A 19,866-nucleotide genomic window follows, 5' to 3' on the forward strand; every position below is an offset into this window, starting at 1 on the left:
AAGCTCCCTAATTGCATTGTGAGCTCCCTCCAAGGAACACCGCCCATAGCTAGGAATTATCAGTTCTTATTGTCTAGCCTGAACAAAAAAACTTTGGTATACTTCCTTGAGCCATCTGTTTACCCATAAGCAAATCTAGTGTTCTCCCTTGAACCATTGTTGTTTCCCTGCAAAAACTCCTACCCATGCTCAAGTATGTGTTCTGATGCCTGGATCCAAAATCTGCATCAGTACCATTGGGACTTCATCTTCTCCTGACTGATCGTGCTGGGGGCTCTGCCTGTCTCCTGCGCTCTGGACCCTCAGCTACCACCACTACCTGGGACCTCTGATCGATTCAAGCTTCACTGAGCAGTGAGAACCCAGCTCTCTCTCTGTCTTGCTCTCTCTCTAGGTATAGCCTTCTGACCCTGACTTGTGTGATCAGTTATAGTTTTCTAAACTTTAAATTTAAAAGTAGCCATACTTCAACAAAAAAACTTCAAAAACAGACTTCAAGGAGAAACTGCAGAGCTACAATTCATTTGCAAATTTAACACCATTAATTTGGGCTTGAATAGGGACTGGGAGTGGCTGGCTCACTACAAAAGCAATTTTCCCTCTCTTGATATTGACACCTCCTCATCAATTATTGGGAGTGGACCACATCCTCCCTGATTGAATTGGTCCTGTCAATACTGGTTCTCAGCTTGTGAGGTAACTCCCTTCTCTTCATGTGTCAGTATAATAATGCCTGCATCTGTAATTTTCACTCCATGAAGTGAGGTTTTTTACCCACAAAAGCTTATGCCCAAATAAATCTGTTAGTCTTCAAGGTGCTACCAGACTCCTCGTAGTTTTCTAAACCTGCCTTTTAAAATCAAATTTAAGTTAGATTTAATATTATCACTGTTTTGTTTGTTTGGCTCCCCTATGGTTATTACCTGGCAATAAATAACTTTAATGGTTAAGCTGGTTGCTTCTCTCTCTCCCCCCCCCACCCCATGGGTGTGTTTGGGCTTCCGCATTCGCTCTGCAGCAACGCTCCTCGTACCTAAGCTAAAAGATCCCTGCAGTGCCCAAAAATCCTGTGGGGTTTGCTCATCAAGTGGGTTACTACCAGAACAATTGTAACATGAAAGTGGGGATAGGGACATGCTGAACCTGGGACATATGAGGGTGGCAGCTTGGAAGTGCTGTTCGACCTAGCCCTCTGAGTCCAGGGACATATAAGGGGTCAGCTTGGGAGTGCTGATTAACCCGGTCCTCTCAGACATGCTCTGTTAATATGTGTGTGTGTGTGTTCATCTGATTCTGCGACTGGAAGAACCTAGCCCTGGGGAACCTAGATCCTGCAGGAGAGCTCCATTGGGAGGGAACTTGCAGAAGGGAGAAGTAGAACTTTGTATGAGAACACAAATGATACAAGCAGTACATTGATTGAATTACAGAAGGCTCCCTCTCCCCCCCCCCCCGGAATAAAATATCCCTTTTCCATTCTGGAGCCACAAGAATTCTTATGTCCTCCAAAACATGGAATGCCCGAAATGATAGAAAGGGCTTATATAGGAAGATGCGGGCCACACCCCACCCCAAACCCTAAGGATTCCCAGCAAGTGGAAAGCACAGGCAGGCTGCAGAGCTTGAGGAGAGAATTGTGGTGCAGGAGGAGACACTAGCATTGCAGTGGAACAGGAATGTTGGTTGAGGGAGGAACATAGAGTGCAACAGAAAGGCCTGTTTGAACAGCTGCTTTCACTAAGGGCTGCTAGACTGCAAACTCCTGCTGCACCCACTCCATAGCTTGAGTCCCCTCCACAGTACCATGTGATGCAGACAGGAACACTTTGGACAATTCCATGGTTGGGTGGCCCATGCAACTGGAACTTAATTAGGCTTTGTCGACACTACACAGCCTCTAGCGACATGGCTGTGTCGACGCGGCCATGTCGCTAAAAGTCGGGCAGTGTAAACACTGTTTGTTGGCACTTCTGCCGTCAGAATACTTCCACCTCCTACGAGTGGGGTTCGCGCTGCCAACAGGAGAGCACTCTTGCTGAGAACGAGCTGTTTACACTACCACTTGCCACAGCAAAACTTTTGTCTTTCAGACAAGGGAAGGCACCTGTGAACGACAAACCTTTTGTTGTTCAATTGGCAGTGTAGACAAAGCCTTAACAGCATCTGGACATGAAAAATCTACCTCCCCCAGTCCAGGCTTCCTTCCCCCTGCTGCTGAACCCCTTTCCCAGCAGGCATCCGCACCCATGCAGCCACACCAAGTGCAAGCTAAATACACAAAAAAGGGAAAGGAGAACATGCCAAAAAACATACAAAATTAGAGGATTGCTTTGATGGCACTGTTTTCACCATTCACTGTCTGGTTTATGCACTTTGTTTTATTACTGGTTTTGATGTTGGTTTATTAGTGTGTTTAGATGTTCTAATGGCAGCTGGCCTGCCTGGGAATGCTTGAATATTTTTTTTAGTAATACAGCCAAATAAGAGCTTTTATTAATTAAGAACATTTACTGCCATCACTACCTCACATCATACAATGTGTATTTTGAATAAATAAAGATAAACACATGGTACAGCACAACAGGGACAATGTATCCAAATACAATCTCTCAATATATTTCTGTACCACAATCCACAATGTAAATGCACAGCTCCTCACCTTTCATAAACAGTCATCCCCCACAGTACCCCCCCACGTCCATTGGATGTGACTGTACCTTATGTACTGCTGTACAAAAACAATCATAAATGTACTATTCTCCCTCTTTCATTGGTTCATCCAAGTCCACAATGTGGGAGCACAGAGTATTCCTGATTTCTGTTGCCCAGGTGCATCCTGCTCCAGCTCTGATTGGTGCACTTTCTGGCTCAGTATACCAGTTCAGCAATCCATTACTGGAATGGGTCCATTCAGGAGCAAATGACTTACCTTTGGCCTCACAAAAATTGTGAAGAGTACAGCAAGCCACAGTAACGCAGACAGCATTGATGACACTGAAATCAAAATGGGTCTGTAGACAGCACCAGCGGGATTTCAGTCTGCCAGATGTACATTGGACCACCATTCTGCACCTCCTGAGTGTGTAGCGAAACATTTTTTACCAGGGCCTCTGAGATCAGGGTATGGTTTCATAAGCCAAGGCAAAAGATTGTATGTAGGGTCCCCAGAGTAACAATGGGGACAGTAATTCTGTTTATGACAATGTCATTTGGTGAGAATAGTGTCCCAGACTGTCTATGAATGTGGAGTCCTGACCAGTGGAAAACCCTGGCATCGTGAATTTTTCTGGTGCAGCCCACAATGGCATCCATACGTTGGCCTCTCTGGTCCCCGAGGGCTTGCATAACAACAGAGTACCCTTTGTGGTATATGTATACTCGTGCTTCTCGAGGAAGGCAAACTATGGGCACATGAGGGCCATCAATGGCCCTGACACAGTTTGGAAACCTCATTCTCTCAAAATGAGAGAATTTTGAGAACCTCATTCTCTCAGTTACTTCAGGGATATTGTTTACACCCACCACCTTTGGGTAAATCACCTGCCTGGCGGCCTCACAAACATCTACGATCACTTTACCCACAGTTTTACTATTGACTTGGGTGGGGTCAGGATTTCACTCCAGGTGTTTTTTGTTTCTGTTTTTCCCCCAAGTGTGATTTATTGTAATAAACCCAAGTCTGGAGAGGCCGTGTGATTCAGTGGACAGAGCACTGGGCTGTGACTTAGAAGGCCAGGATTCAGCTCCACTACTGACCGGCTGTGTGGCTGTATGCCTTTTTTCTCTTCCTAGCCTTCTTCTGTCTAGTCCATTCTGTCCGGAAACTCTTCTCCTACTGTTCATACAGTGCCTAGCGCAATGGGGCTCCATTCTCTTTGGGGCTCTGGTCCTGATTTGGGAAAGCACTTAACTGTGAATATAAATCTCTTCCTTTTCAGCAAAGCACTTAAGCACATCCTTAGAATTAAGCATCTGCTTAAATCCTTTGCTGAAAAGAGATTTTCTTTCTGTAATGGGGCCTCTAAATGCTACTATAATAGAAATAAGAAATAATAATAATACCAATAAACCTTTCAATCTAAAGGGAAGTTTATGTTATTTAATGGGGACTCCTCCTACTCCCCCAAGACAAGCAAAGCTGGAAGAGGTAGGTAGAAATCTTGGCTATAGTAGGAATTGTCTTTGTTGTTTTCCTTTGAGTTTTCTCTGTGTCTCTGCTCCATTGTGTGTTTTGTCCATTTCCTCTGTATTTATTTTTCACTCTGCTTATTTTTCAGCGCTTTGTTTTTTTTCACAGGATTTTTTCTCTCTCTGCTGCATTCTGCTCCTTTTCACACAGTCCGGGAAGAAGACAATTGTGTGTGCAAATAGCTGCCTATGTAATTGCCCAATTTGTGCATGCAAATGTATGTTTATGATGTACAAATGGATCTATGTGTACGTTTTGTGACACAGTTTTGAAATTTTGCTCCCAAAAAGGAATAGTTTCAACCCACCTTGGAAATACAGCCACCTCCAAGAGCAAAAGCAGCTTTTTGTCCCAGCAACAATAGACCAGAGTGTTTTTAGGACTGACTTACTTAATTGGAAGTATTAGAAATGTAGAATGTAGCACTGAAAATAGCATACTAAGTGAGACCTAGTATTTACCTTGGGTGTCTGAATAATCCTTTGATATAAAGGAGAGCTGTATTCTTCCTAATAGTTTGCTATGAAAGCATTTTTCTAGCAGCGAAACTAAAAAACTAGGTTTAATTATCAGCTCCATTGCCAGCACACCGAGTTCAGCAGGCTGCTCATGTCCTCCAGAGATAACGATGCTGTGCCACACCCAAAGGCTTGCACACAAAGATGCTCATTACAGTGGAAAGCTTTGGGTGTACATTTCTCTTTATAGGGCTGTGTCTAACTGAGATAAACCCATGTTCGGGAGTCGGGGTGGGGGGACCTTTGCAAACCAAACTTTGGGAACTGCCGCAGCTTGTTGTATCCCTCTTGCTGGGAGGAGCAGTCTTAATGCTCTCAGTATCCAAGCAGTCCCAGAGAGGAAGGATCTATGCCTTTTTTATTTATTGGGCTTTCTGGGTGGAGCACTGAATGTGAAACATGAAACTGTCCTGCATCCAAGCATAGGTTTAAATTAGGACATGTCAGTAAGTGGATTTCTGCTCTGAGTCGAAACACCACAACCGGCTGTGCTTTGTTCATTGTCAGGAATCTAAGGACGGAATAGGGCTATATCCTCCTGGTGGCGAATCTGTAGGGGGATTTCTCAAAGTTCAGCAGGTCACTGGGAAACATTTCTAATCCCCTTCTATCTGCCAGGCTGGTCTGGTGTTTGTGACTCTGGTTGGTGGAAGGCTGTGATAAGGCTGGTAAGCATTCAGACACATTTATTATCATTATTATTTGTATTATTGTAGTCATGGACCGGGACCCTAATGTGTTTGGTAGTATACACACACAACAAAGTGTCAGTCTCTGCCCCAAAGAGCTTACAATCTAAGACAAGAGACAACAGCTGGGGAATGCAAGGAAACAAAGAGACATACTGGTCAGCATGATAGGTGGTGGTCTGTACAGTACACACCAGCAGCCTAACGTCTCTCCCCATATGTTGGTTAGATGGCATATGTGTTACTGGGACAAGATGCTGTGTTTTGGCTGGCAAATAAAGACCTGAAGAAAAACTCTGTGTACGCTTGAGAGCTTGTTTCTTTCACCAACAGAAGTTGGGCCAATAAAAGTTATTACCTCACCCACCTTGTCTCTCAAATAAAGACCTCACTCCCCAGTCTCCACCATCACCAGTGTGTACAAAGATGATCATCCTGTCATAAACAGACTGAGTCAGTTACGATACACAGGAACTCTGCACTTAACGTTGTAGTTATGTTCCTGAAAAATGCGACTTTAAGGGAAACAATGTTAAGCGAATCCAATTTCCCCATAAAAATGAATGTAAATGAGGGGGTTAGGTTCCACGGAAATTTTTTTCACCAGACAAAAGACTATATATATGTAAGCAGTGTCAGGATGAGCTCCACCCTGACATCTGGTGGTGAGGTGTGGCAAGTTGTGGAAAAGAACTTCAGGGGCTGATCTCATTTGCATAGGCACACCCACCCCGCCTAGAATGAGGCCATAGCTGCCCAAATGGTCACTTTGGCTGCTGTGGGATCCCCAGTGTCTCTGTTATTGGGGCAGGAAGAATAAATTGTTATTACCCTGATTATGGGAACTGTGCTTGGAACTGTACTTGGCCTTTTGTTATGATGGAGGGATTCACTATCAACTAAGTAGCACTCGCTAGACAAGGGTCATGGGTTCCAAAACTGTGAATTGACAGAGAGGCTGGGGAGAAGTATTAATACTTGGTGGCATGGGCCCCTTGGTGAGGGTCTTACATGCTAATTGCACTTTCTCCTCTCTCTATTGTGTAATATCAGAGCTAATTTTGATTCTGTTAGGAGTCTAGTTACAGGCTGCTGAGCTCACTTTGGGCTAATGGTGCACCAGCACTGAGGCTCCCATACTACAAGCTGAATTCACCAAAGAGATGAACTGACTAAGAGCTGAAATCACTGAGTGTTGTGTTAAGTAGTGGGGGAGCCTGAAGATATATTGTGGAGCAGTTTGCGGGATGGCTGGAGTGCCTTGTGGACAGGCTGGTAGAGCAGTTTGTGGGACAGCGGGAGCTGCTTGTGGGCCACAGAGCGGAACTGAGCAAAGCAGTTTGTGGGGCGGCTGGTGGAGCGGAGCGGAGCAAAGGCCTATGGAGCTGTGGGGCGGTCAGCTTCAGATCAAGTAAGGTGCCCCTTACCTCTCTCTCCCCCCTTCCCCTTCCCCCCCCCATCTCCACCCAGGTTGGGAGGTAAAGCTCTGCAGATAAGCTTTCGAACTCTGGGGCTGCCTTGACCAGGGACAGAGACTTTTGGGTCATTGGACTTTTGGGACTTTGGGTGATTTGGGGTTGCTGGACTCAAGAACCAAAGGGAAAGGGCATGCCCCAATTTGCTTGGTGTGGGTTTTTGCTCATGGGTTGTGAATCCTATTGGTGGTGTTTCCCCAAAATAATGCCACATTGTTTCTCTCTGTTATTAAAAGGCTTTTTGCTACACTCAGAGTATGTGCTTGCGAGAGGGGAAGTATTGCCTCTTGGAGGCGCCCAGCGGGGGTGGTATATATTTGTCCCAGGTCACGGGGTGGGGGCTCAAGCCGGTTTGCATTGTGTTATTGGAATGGATCCCCTAGATATTGAACCCGGCCCTTGTTGCTGCCAACTCTGACGGGCAGAAGGATTACATATATATACACACACACAGAATATAAGTTTTAAACAAACAGTTTAATACTGGTACACAGTGATGATGATTGTGAAGCTTGGTTGAGGTGGAGGAGTCAGAGGGTGGGATATTTCCCAGGGAATGCCTTACTGCCGAATGAACTAGCAATTGACTGAGCCCCCAAGGGTTAACTCGCACACTCTACAAGGCAGCAGGAAAGGAGAGAGGGCAGATAGAGACACAGACACATACCCTGGTGTGAGAGGAAAAAATGCACATTTCCCCTTTAAGTAGCTGACCCCAGGCTTAAGTACACTGCCTTGTTAATTAAATCAGCTTGCTCAGACCTGAGACCATAGCTACTGCCTAGAAGCTCCCTCAGTAGTGTGTCCCCCCTGCTCTATGGAAGATGGGGTAAGTGGAGTGCAGGAGCAGGGGGGAGGGGGAGGCACCCTGACATTAGCCCCCGTCTTCCCTCCTGCCCCATACAGCAAGCAGGAGTCTCTGGGAGCAGCTCCACGGCAGAGGGCAGGAGCAGCACATGGCAGTGGGGGGAGGGACAGCTGCTGCACAGGGAACTTAGGGGAGTGGGGAGCTGATAGGCGGCTGCTGGTCCACCCTAGTTCCAACCACCCACCAGCTAGCTGCAATGGGCTGCTCTTCCTGCAAGCAGTGGACAAAACAGGTGGCTGCCAGATGTTAGAAGGGAGCATTTCACAACTTTAAACCAGCATGTTCCCTAACTGATCAGCAACTTAACATCGAAACAACGTTAACCAGGATGACTTTAAGTGAGGAGTTCCTGTATGTGTGTGAGATGAACTATAGTCACTCTTTTGACATTAGAGAGGGAAAAGAGAAAACCAACCAGGGGAGTAGAAACCCGGGGGCTCCAGGTTTTCCCAGAAGGCTGGTAGTGCAAAAGCCTGAGAGAGGCAGAGTAGGAAAAGGCTCAGGGAAATAGCAACAAAGTGGGATGATGCAGGCCTTGATTAGAAGAAGGTCCTTGATCTGGAAGCTGGAGTAGAGAGTGGGCCTGGGTTCCCCTACCAACCGCTGGGGAAGTGGCACAGTCAGGGCAGTGGATTTGAAAACCTCCAAGGACAATTCTTTCTGTGGGAGTTTGATAACCCAAAAGGGGGGAAACCCATAGTAAGCTGGCTGGAGGACCAAGTCATGAAGACTGAGCACATCAAGAGCGAGAGAGGCTGTGGCAAGAGCAAATGATGGAAGGGGGCGTGAGACCTAGACAGAGCTAATCCCCTGAGCAGACAGGAGGAAGTGGCCTGACAGTAAGTAATGGATCCCTTTACAGTGTGCTTAAATAAAAGGGTCAGAAGGGAAAGCATGGCTATGAGGCCATCATTAATCTTCTCAGTAAGCAGAACCTAATCATGTCCTATAGCAGACAACCTAGAGCATCACATAACAAGTTTGCAGGACTGTCCAACAAGTCCTGATCATTGATACTAACAGTTTAGACCCAATACCAGGATAATACTACACATAATTACAGTGTGACAAGTCTCTATTAAAACAGAATGGAGAACCACAGCAACAGCTATAACCCATCCCTTGTTATCCTGCATCTCTTAATAAAGTAGAATTGAGTAAGGGTTCAATAACATCCAACATTTCATGCCTTTGACTCCATTAATAACACATCCTAGAGGACAACTCAGTGACAGTTGCCACATGTCCCCAAATATAGCACTAAGTTGTCACACAAATGAATGTAACAAACGTTCTTGACCCATTTCATTGTAATGTGGATGCACAGTCACTTAGTGATGCAGTCATTTTCAACTGTGTTTCTGGGTGCCTACATGCTGGAATGTGAGACTCCAGATGTTCTGAGTATCATGTGGGATGGATCACATATTTCACAAGCTGCCACCCTGATTACATGAAGACTCTGTGGACACGTCCTTCCAGGAGTGGCTACAATCAATTCCATATTCTTGATGGCTAATGTTGGTCTTGTAATCTTAACAGTGGCTGTGTTGTTGTACAGATGGCTTCACTCAGTTGCATCTTCAGAGGGTGTTGAGCAGTAATTAATCCTTGAGTAGGATGGAGGATCTTTTCTGCAACACGTAGTCTGTGTTTTCACAAATGGTGAGATAGGAGAGTCTATATGGGTGCTGCGATGTGCTAAAAATGCCCCTTTTGGGGGATCCTTTTGAGCTAAAGCAGATGTGTTGTGCCAGCTTCAGAAATCCCTTCTGGGTGTACAGATGCCTCTGGAAAAGCCATATTTTCACATTGCAACCCAGGAAAACAGATGTATCTGGTTCTTATCTCAGATCTACCATGCAGACCTCATGGATGTATATGGTTTACTATTTAACTAAGGTAGATATAAAGTAGGGAAATACAAGTTGTGCTCCCAGGTACATGCCACTCACAATCACCATTTTATCATATGAATGACTTAATGAACTGTATAGAATAACAGCATGAGAGGTTTGGACCAAGAGTTTTAAAACTGGGTGCCTAAAGTTAGGCTTCTAAATCCTCATTTAGGTGCCTAAATAAATGGCCTGATTTTCCAAAGGGTTGAGCACCCAGCAGTTCCCATTTACTGCTATTTATTTAGGCAACTAAATTTGGATTTAGGGGCCTAACTTTATGCACCTGTTTTTGATAATCTTGGTTCTGGTTTAGTGGTGTGAGGATGGGAATGGGAGGAAGGACCCCTGAGTTTTACTTCTGGCTCTGACACACTCTCTGTGGCCTTGGGAAAGTCACTTAGGCTCAGATCCTCAAAGGTGTTTAGGTGCCTAACTACCCAGGCCTGTGGAGTGCCATTTAAAGTGGGCTGAGGATTTAGCTTTGCCTGCCCACCTGAACCTCTTCTTTCTCTCGCACGTGCCCCCCATCAGCACTCTGACCTTCCCTAGTCCATGAGCACCTATGCCATTCCCCTTCCAAATTTAAGTGAGTGGTGTTGCACTCTGACACATGGGGTCACAGTGCCACTCATGTTTGGCCCGGCCAAAAAATGGTTGGATCATGGGCTGGGTGGCCCCCGGACAGCTCCAAAGCTTATGTTCCTATTGATTTCCATCAGAATTAGGTGCCTAAATACAAATACCTTTGAGAATCTGGGCCTTAACCCCTCTATCTCGGTTAACCCTGACTGGAAAATGATGATGATAACAACACTTACTTGTCTAACTCCAAGAGCTGTTGTGAAGATTAACTGGTCATCTAGTTGAGGGATTTAAAGGTAGAACACTTCAATTCTGCAAGATGTTAAAACCCCTCTTTCCCCACTGAAGGCCATAGGAATTGAGGGTACTCAGCACTTTGTAGGACTAGGTCTGAAAAGCATCACATACCATTGTCCCTTCCAACAGAAAAGCAGTTTTTAAAATGTAATTAGATTTAACACACATACTGGCTGATCATTCATTTGAATCCCTGTCCTAATTTAGAAAGTATGTTTAGCATACAAGGAAAGCAATAGAATGCACAAGAGCTCAGAGTCAGGAATGCAGCGTGAGCCAAACCATGGAACAGGACAGCTGGCAGGTCCAGGTAAATGTTGGTATTAGATGACTTAAAAGGACCAGTGTTGGCAGACAATAAAACGTACCTTTGCCTCCTGGTGAAACTGGTGTTTCAAAAGAACCAAAAGCAGGTATTGAAAGAAAATGTTTATTGTGACTGTGTAGATCCGATTGTGACTGTGTAGATTTGATTGCCCAATATTTCATGCCACAATAGGACATTTCTTTTGTGGCAGCATTTACATATTTAATAATGTCACACAATTAGGGTCTGTTTCCCCATTGCATGTGTTAACTAATTTTAACTAAAAGTGGTGTCTTTTCAAATGACAGATGTGCACACTCATCATTTCCCCAAAGCATTCATTTTTATAAGTGTCATAGTATTTCATGTGTATCAAGTATCTTGCCTTCTGATGGATTTCTTCACAAACCCTACAAAATGCATCACTGAAATTCAGTTGCATATTGAAATAATTGCCCCAGGTTCCTTAAGACATGAATTCTCAACCTGGGAATTTCAGAGTAACAGCCGTGTTAGTCTGTATTCACAAAAAGAAAAGGAGTACTTGTGGCACCTTAGAGACTAACCAATTTATTTGAGCATAAGCTTTCGTGAGCTACAGCTCGCTGTAGCTCACGAAAGCTTATGCTCAAATAAATTGGTTAGTCTCTAAGGTGACACAAGTACTCCTTTTCTTTTTGAGAACCTGGGGATTGCAATTCTCAGGATGGTCATGAACAAGTGTCAGAGGGTCATGGCCACCCTTATCCTTTCCTTATTGCTAACTGGGAGGGGGCTCACAGGGGAGTCTTGGTATGAAAAAGCAGGTTCTAGTGTAGGAAAAGTTGAAAACTACTGCAATGAGAGATTGGGGGAAGGGCAGGGGAGGCCCTTGCTCTAAACACACAACACAAGAATGAGAGGAAAGCCCTGCTCTTACAAAAGCACCATGGGATCTTTAATGTCAGCACAGAGCAGACGGGACCTTCGTCCACAATTTTCAAACTTGAGTGCCTAAGTTTGGCACCTAAATATGTGGCTTGGTTTTTCAGTAGTGCTGGGCATTTGCAACTGCCTTTTGTTTCAATGAGTGTGCTCAGAATCTCTGAAATTCAGGCTATGGGCCTAAATATGGATTCAGATGCCTAGCTCTAAGGGCCAAAGTTTGAATATATTGGCCTTAGTTTTTAAGGTTTCTTCCGAAAGACACTTACAGTGCAAATGTCTCTGCACTTACTTTACCTACTGTGCATCAGAGACTGGTGAACTGAACTTGCTGAACCTGTGGTTCTAGGGAACATAAGCATGCCTAATAAGCTGTTTAGATCAGTAAGCCACTCCTATTGGTGATAGAGCTATATCTCTTAGGTTCTTTTTAAAGATAATCAATATGTAGTCTCAGCAAGAATTATGATTTGACAATGTGATTTATTAAAAATATCACATAAAGGACTATTCACTTCAGCAATAAGATACAAGTATTCCCCACCAATCACTTGAAAGATAGTTTTTCCTTCCATAGGTTCAATATTTATAGACTTTCCCCCCTCTCTGTTGAATCATTATTACTTGTCTTTCCAGCAGAGAACAGATGATAGTCTGGAAATGTGCATGACATTCAAAGTAATTTTTTCTAGAAGGTGATTAATACAGTGGTGAATATTTTTCAGTTTAGAATCTAATTCAGAATGCATGAGAGCTAAAACTGCTACAGAAAAAAGTGTTAGCTCAAATAATTTTGGAATGATTCTGAACTTCATAGCTGACCAAAGCAATAGTTTTTGCCTGTTTACATGTGAATTTGGAGAAAATGTCTGTCTGAAACTTAAATTAGATCAAATGGTAATTAAAGCAGCCAGAAAATCTGTTGGAAGTTCAAAGGAAAGTACACATTCAATGGAAAGAGTCATAGATTGGGTCTGTATTTAATTATGGCAGATGGTCTGGAGGTGTTGCCGAATGTCATGCAACTTAATCAAATGAATAGATTGCTAGCAGGAACACAAACTGGTTAAATCTAACCAAGAAGGGAAGGCTCAAAAGTTGGTGGGAATGGGTCATTTCCCCCTACCTTGCAAGGGTTAGGTAAAAAAAGAAAGGGGGGGTGAAATCCTGTTCCCATTCAAGTCAGCGAGAGTTTTGCCACTGATTTGAATGGGGGCAGAATTTCACACAATGTCTCCTTGGAAGAAGAAGTATCTTTGCTTTCCCGAGCGATAAGATGCTCTTCATGTCTTATCTCTAGGCTGATAACAGCAATATGTTTTCGTCTTAAAACCACAGTTCAAGAAATCACTTAAGCACATGCTTTAGTCGATCCCTATTCAAGAAAGCACTTACACAGCTCTACGCACATGTTTAAGCACTTTCTTGAACAGGGATGCTTTTGTGAATTAGAGCCTCAGATTGAACTGAAATAGGGCTATATATGTAGCTGATTTACTTTTCATTTGTATTGTTTCTATCACAATACATAAACTTGTTTGTGTAGACAACTGTAGAGTAAATGCTGTTGTTATTGCTGACTGGGTGTAATCTGAAGGTACATTTTAAGGAGAGCTAACTGACAGAGACATTGCCTACTAGAATCACAATCTAAAATGAACACAGTCTCTGTAGGCTTGAGAGCTACAGTCTCTGAATTGGAACAGACTGACAGAGTCACGCTCGCCAAACAGAGTCCAAAAAGCCTCTCTTAGAAGCAAAGACAGCTCTGGTGACTGTACAGAAGGGGAACAAGTTAAGGGTCCATAGAAGTCAGAGTGCACTGTGAGGGCCAGTGTTGACAGAGCATAGAAGGATGGATGATCATGAGAACGATCTCTGGGATTACCTGTCTGTCATTATAGCATCTGAGCACATCCCAAAGTCCCCGGGTGAAATACTGGCCTCACTGAAGTCAGTGGGAATTTTGCCATTGACTTCAGTGAGGCCAGGATTTTACCACAAATGTCTGATTACTGCATAAAACACAACGTAATGTAAGTAAGCTTTGTTTTTAAACAAAAAGAAAAAAAAGAGGGGCAGGGGGAACTTCAGCAATGTAATTGCAAACTACAACCCACAAGAGGAATTTTGTGTGTGACTTCTTTACAGGTTTATGGATAAAGTTTTACCTTTTCCTGTGGGAATGCCATGGAGTGATGCAATGTCCTAGATGGCTGGAGTCTTGGCACATATGACTTGTGATTTGGCACACACATTCAGAGGAAAAGAAGTGACTTTATTTACACAGCAAACATGCAATAGTTCTTTTCTTTCCACAGCTCTCAGCTGCTTTTAGATATTGACTGAAAGATCACTCTTTCAATGGAATTCAGTGCAAAGCACTTTGCACAGTAACTGGCCATGGAAAGAAGCTCTTTGGCAAGATATAAAGAGACTAGACTATGTCCAGGCAGTAACAAACCCTAGATGGCAGATTCAGAATTATTCTCCTCTTGAAACACAGATAAAGTGACTGAATACATTTGAAAACTCTTCTTCACACATGTGGACAGGAAGCAAACTCTATAGAAGAATCAGAGGAGCCATTAACGATGCCTGGAAGCCTTTAAAAAACAGTCCTGACTGCTCTAGAGGTATGGTACTCAAGGAGTTAATTCAAGTTGGGACAAAATGATCCCTTATAAGCATACCTGCATATGGCTTAAATCTGTGCATTCCTACTTAGCCTGCATTTTATGAGGCAGTCCCATGGATTTGTCCAATGACCTACAAATCCCAAACTTTGGGTCTACTCCTGTTCTATTGAAATTAATGGGAATTTGGAGTCATATTACAATAGAAATGTGTGGGAATGGCAGTATATGGCAACCTAGTTTAGTGGGAATGACACTGGGGTATGGTCAAGGAGATGCAATAGTGTGAGGACAGGAGGACGTGGCAGCACACTGAGCATGGTAGATACATTTGCCTGGCATCTTTGAGTAGGGTAGGATCTTCCTTAGTTGAGACATTTGAGATCATGTAACTTGGGGGCGGGAGAGAATCAATCCAATCAGGCCTTCTTTACACTTCAGAAAGGAGCAAAGAAAGGGCTTAAGTCATAGGATCATAGAGTTTAAGACCATAAGGGACCACCAGATCATCTAGACTGACCTGCTGTTTATCACAAGCCAATAAATGCTACCCAGCCACCTCTCACACCAACCAGAATTAGACTAGCTCTCAGGAGACTAAACTTCTGTGTGCCACAGGCAGAGGAAAGCTAAGGTACACCCATGTCCAAGTCCCCTACAATGGTAGGGAATTGATTAAGTGAGATACAATCAGAGAGCCGCTCCCACACTTTTCCCCTTCCTTCCAAATTACCTTTAAGAACTAATAATGAAATAAACCTGGGTCTTTTAGCATTTTTTTTTCTAGTGGGGGCCCAAGTCTCCGAAGTGAAATAAAATAAGGGCTTAGTGATCATAAATTATTGTGGTTTAAGCTGCATTGATTAAACTGATATTACTATATTGATACTTTATATGACTGAGGAGAGAGCCCAGTACTTTCAATCATCAATGAAATCCTTCAGTGAGAGAGATGGGGAAAACAACTAACATCCCTGTCAATAATAGCAGCTGTAATGCAATAAATGACAGAGTTTAGAGTCCTGGGCCTCCAAAATGTCTCCTGTCCTACAAGTAAAATTCCACTGGATAACACAGAGTTCTTATAAAATTAAGACCCTCTCTTCCTGTAGGACAGGAGGGATTTTAAAGAGTGAAAGACATATTACCTATTTTGTCCCCAGTTTCCAGTTTATGAATAATGCTTCCTTATTAACTCATACTTTGATATAGAAGATGGTGGTGATAATGGGGAACATGGAAATGCTCCATGTCAGTATAATTGGTCACCAACTTCCTGCTTATGTATAATGATGTATAATGTATCATTAAATCATATTTTGATACAGAGGGAGTGGGATGTTTGGGAAAACATTTCAGCAGTCTAATTATCAACTCTATTATAATGCCTCTCTTTATGAAACTCATTAAAGCATTCCATGCAGTTTTCTCCAGCAGAACAATTAAAAAACAAACAAACAAACAAGACCTAGATTTTTACATATAAACAGACGCAGACAAAATGAGGTTCAAGAAACTGTATATAGGTTAGTATAACTGGAGTTACTTGTACTGCCTGGGCAGTCTGAGTAATATGAGGAAGATGATCTAGCAGGAGGGAGGAAGAGGACATACAAGATGGCATGTAGGATCAGGTTAATCTGGATGATGATAATAAGGGAGTCATTAGACTATGAAGTGCTTGGCTGAGGTTGGTGAAAGCCAGTGTTAAACTGCTGGGCCTGGTTATGCTGCTTGGATATTTCTCACAGGAGTAGGAACCTCTTCAGTAATCTTATAAATGCACTGGGCCTGGTTTTCAATCTCAATCTGTCTGAAACATATCGTATGCTCATGTAGCACGATGCCTTTGATATTTCTACCTGTAGACTCAGTCTCTTGTCCTCCTATTGTATTCTCTTCTCATGTTCTTTCTGCATTCTCTCAATTTCCCAGCTGTCTCTGCTGCCTCTGCTTATATTCATCTGAATTAGTTACAGCTTCAGTTCCCTCCCTCTTCACCCCACACTATCGCTCCTCCAAGCATATTTCATTCCTTGATAATTTTTTTTTATTTGCTATCCAGTGTTTGTTCTCTTTTGGCCTCTGAGAACACCACAGGTGAGGCAGGAAAAACATCTCTGGAGCTCATCTAGACCTTTCTCATTCATTGTGAAATTCATCTCAGTACAGAGGGCCCAAGCAAGGTTTCATGTAAATCCAATCTAGAGCTGGCCAAAAAATAGGGAAAATGATTTAATGAAAAAAAATTGAAATTTCAAAGTTGTTTCTATTTCACATGATTTGAAACAGAATAACTGGTCATGTTTTTCTACATTTTTCTGATTTTGTTAAAGATATTTCAAAATTTGGGTTTTCCCCTTTCTCTCTCTTCTCTTCTTCCCCCGACCCAACCCTTTCCCGCACTGAATACAAAGGTGCTGGAACTGGTTGAGATGGTTTCCATTATATACAGGGTTTACAGTTTGGTTCACTGGCTCTTAGCACCCCCGCTATACAAATTGTTCCAGCACTCTTGACTGAATACATAAAATGAATGATGTCTAGTGTAGTAATGGTGATGATTGGGGTTCTTTTACTCTTTTAATTTATTATTTATTATGGTACATGGTAACTTTCCCAAACTTTCTCAAGTTTGGAAAAGTTATAGAATGGCAAAAGGAAAAGAGAAAAAAGGAGGATGAAAAAGTAAAAATACCCCGTTTCTCTCCCCCAGAACTAGACAATTCATTTTGTTGTATTCAGTAGCAAAAAGAAATAAAGAGAAAAATGGGGAGGAAGGGTGGGGAAACAAACAAAACATTGAAACTTCAAAATTCAGAATTCAAAAACTTCAAAATTTGAAATTCCAAAAATGTTGGTTTCAACAAAAAATAAAAAAATTGGAAAAACGTAACCCTTTTGTGAAAATTTTTGGTTAAAAGGTTATTTTTCATCAAATAAAAGTCTAAAATGAATTTTTTTTTACACAGTTCTAATCTAAACTGCCATGGAAGGAGCATGGCAGTGTTAATGGCATGCAAGGAACAGATGCTTTGGCTCATAACTTGGTTGCAGAGCTGAAGAAGATGACCAAAATATTTGTCATGTTAGTGGGGGAATTAGAAAAAGATTACATCTAGAATCAACTTTTATCTGGATTAAGTATCTTTCCCAGTCACAGTTACCCTTCCCCACAAGTCTCATTACACTGGTTAGATTGTATTGGCTGGGCCACTGATGCTATGTAAGACTTGGTGCAATAAACAGATGCAGCTTCTTAATATTCATGTTTCCTATTCAATCTTCTTAAAATCCATAGAATTTGGCCACCACTTCAGGGCATTCCCCAATGTGGGGCCAGCTAATGGAAGTGGAGTTCTGCCCTGACAATGGGATATATATGCTATAAAAATAATAATTATTATGCCCGGGAACTGATTTTTCAAGGTGGTGAGATAACTGGACTACAGAGGCGGTAGGGTGGTGATGAGGAAGGACCGAAGATTCACAACATTAATGTAATTTTCTGGGGAAATTCTTGTTCACTCATGCTCCTCTCTGAGTAAAGGTCAGTCCTGTTAAACCTCCTCTAGACCAACAGTGCTCAACCAGGGGTCCGGGGCTTCCTGGGGTCCCATGAGCAGGTTACGGGGGGGAGGGGTCTGCCAAAATAAATTGGGTTTCAGTCCAGGTAGTGGGGGCTTGGGCTTCAGCCTGGGTGGGACTTGGGGAGGGAGTGCCACTTCCACCCCCTGACTCACTTCAGTGGGCCACCCAGACTGTCCGGGTTGGGGAGGGGGCTCAACCAAAAACTGCAGAATCACTGGAGAAGAGAGATCTCCCCCTGCCATTAGAAGGGGTTGCCACACAGCCATTGACTCCATGAGCAGGCAGCAGCTAGCCAAGGAGATACACCACTGCTCTGCACTTCACGGAGCAGGGCCAAATGGAAGGCAGAAATCTTGAGGAGGGGGGCATGTGAGGACACATGACCCCCATATGTCACCTCTGATTGGGGGTCTACAGGCATGTCTATTTAAGGTTAGGGGCCACGAGTAAAAAAAAGGTAGATAACCACTGCTCTGGACAACAGGAAAACAGGAATAGCTATTATGTTTATCTGTCTAAACATAACAGTAATGGTTATTCTGTAGCTATAGGAATGGTCACATAGCAACAGTGGCAATAAGTGATGTCTTCCATCTCCAGCTTGCCAGGAAACCACCTGTTTCATTTCATGTACCTAAGACTGAAAAGTTGGAGACAACATTGGCTCCTGCTTTGCTTCCAATGTCAATTCAAAGCATTGGTCTCAGTCATGAAGGCTGTGAATGGGTTAAAGTCTGGCTATATCAGAGACTACTTCTCCATTTATGATCCACCCAAAAAGGGTCAGTCCTTGGGGGTAATGCAGCAAAACATGACCACAGTGAATCTATAGAGTGCCAGAGATTTTCTGTTAATGACCCTTGTCTGTGGAGTGAATTACCAGAGGAGATAGGACTTAACTTAAAACTCAGTCATTCCTTAAATTTTACATATCACTAAATAACCACCATAATTGGTTCCCTTGTGTGCAATCTTAGTAGATGCAAAGGGAAACTGTCCATTCATTTCAAGAAAGGTTCCTGCCAAAACATTTTACATCCCATATTTTCTAGGATCCTCCCTATTTCATTAGTGTGATTCTATTTCCTCTCATCATGGTGCTAGGATGTTTGCAGCAAGAGGATGGGGGACACGAAAGATTGTTATATAATGTTTTGATGCAATGCGATAACTCTTTCAGTCTATGAGTTTCAGCCTATGTGACTGAATGCTACTGGCCAGGCCAAGAATCCAATGGAGCTTGGCCAGTCCCAAGCCGTGTCTAATTACTATTTTCATCATAACTGCAGCATCCAGAATAGGCAGTCCCTGAGGGTCCAGTCTTATGGTTGAGCTGAGGTCATGGGAGGAGGAGAAACTTTGCATGTGGAAAGAAAGTAGTCACAGGGTGATATTATTTTCCTCACTGCTGCTATTGAAGTGGTGAGCAGAATGGTTTGGAGGATACCCCTTTAACAAGAGAATGGATGAAATGCTGGAATCAGAAAATTTCATGGCAGTTGGGGGCTTGGCAATTGGGAATGACTGTTGAGTTGGCTATTGGGAGTAACACTGAAGGTTGGCTGTCAGATCTGGCAGGTGGAAGATTGGCTAGTGGATTTGGTAGTTGCAGGAATGGCCATTGGAACCAACAGTTTGAGGGTTGGTTGTTGGCACCATCTGGCTGAGGAGAGCTGCTCTCATTATGAGGTCCTTCTGGTGGAACAGAAGAGCTGCTGATGGTTAAAGTAATAAGTAGCATGTCTCAGTGTCTTATGACACTATATTCTATGACCGTGTCTCTCTCCAGCACAGCTGACTACAACAACACTGCAAACCAGTGTCTTATAAGTGTGAGAGTTTTAAGAAAAGGAAATATTGCAAAATAGTTAATGGTCAAAGGAGAGGGA

This window comes from Eretmochelys imbricata, chromosome 3 (genome assembly GCF_965152235.1).
Source record: "Eretmochelys imbricata isolate rEreImb1 chromosome 3, rEreImb1.hap1, whole genome shotgun sequence".
NCBI classification, from domain to species: domain Eukaryota; kingdom Metazoa; phylum Chordata; order Testudines; family Cheloniidae; genus Eretmochelys; species Eretmochelys imbricata.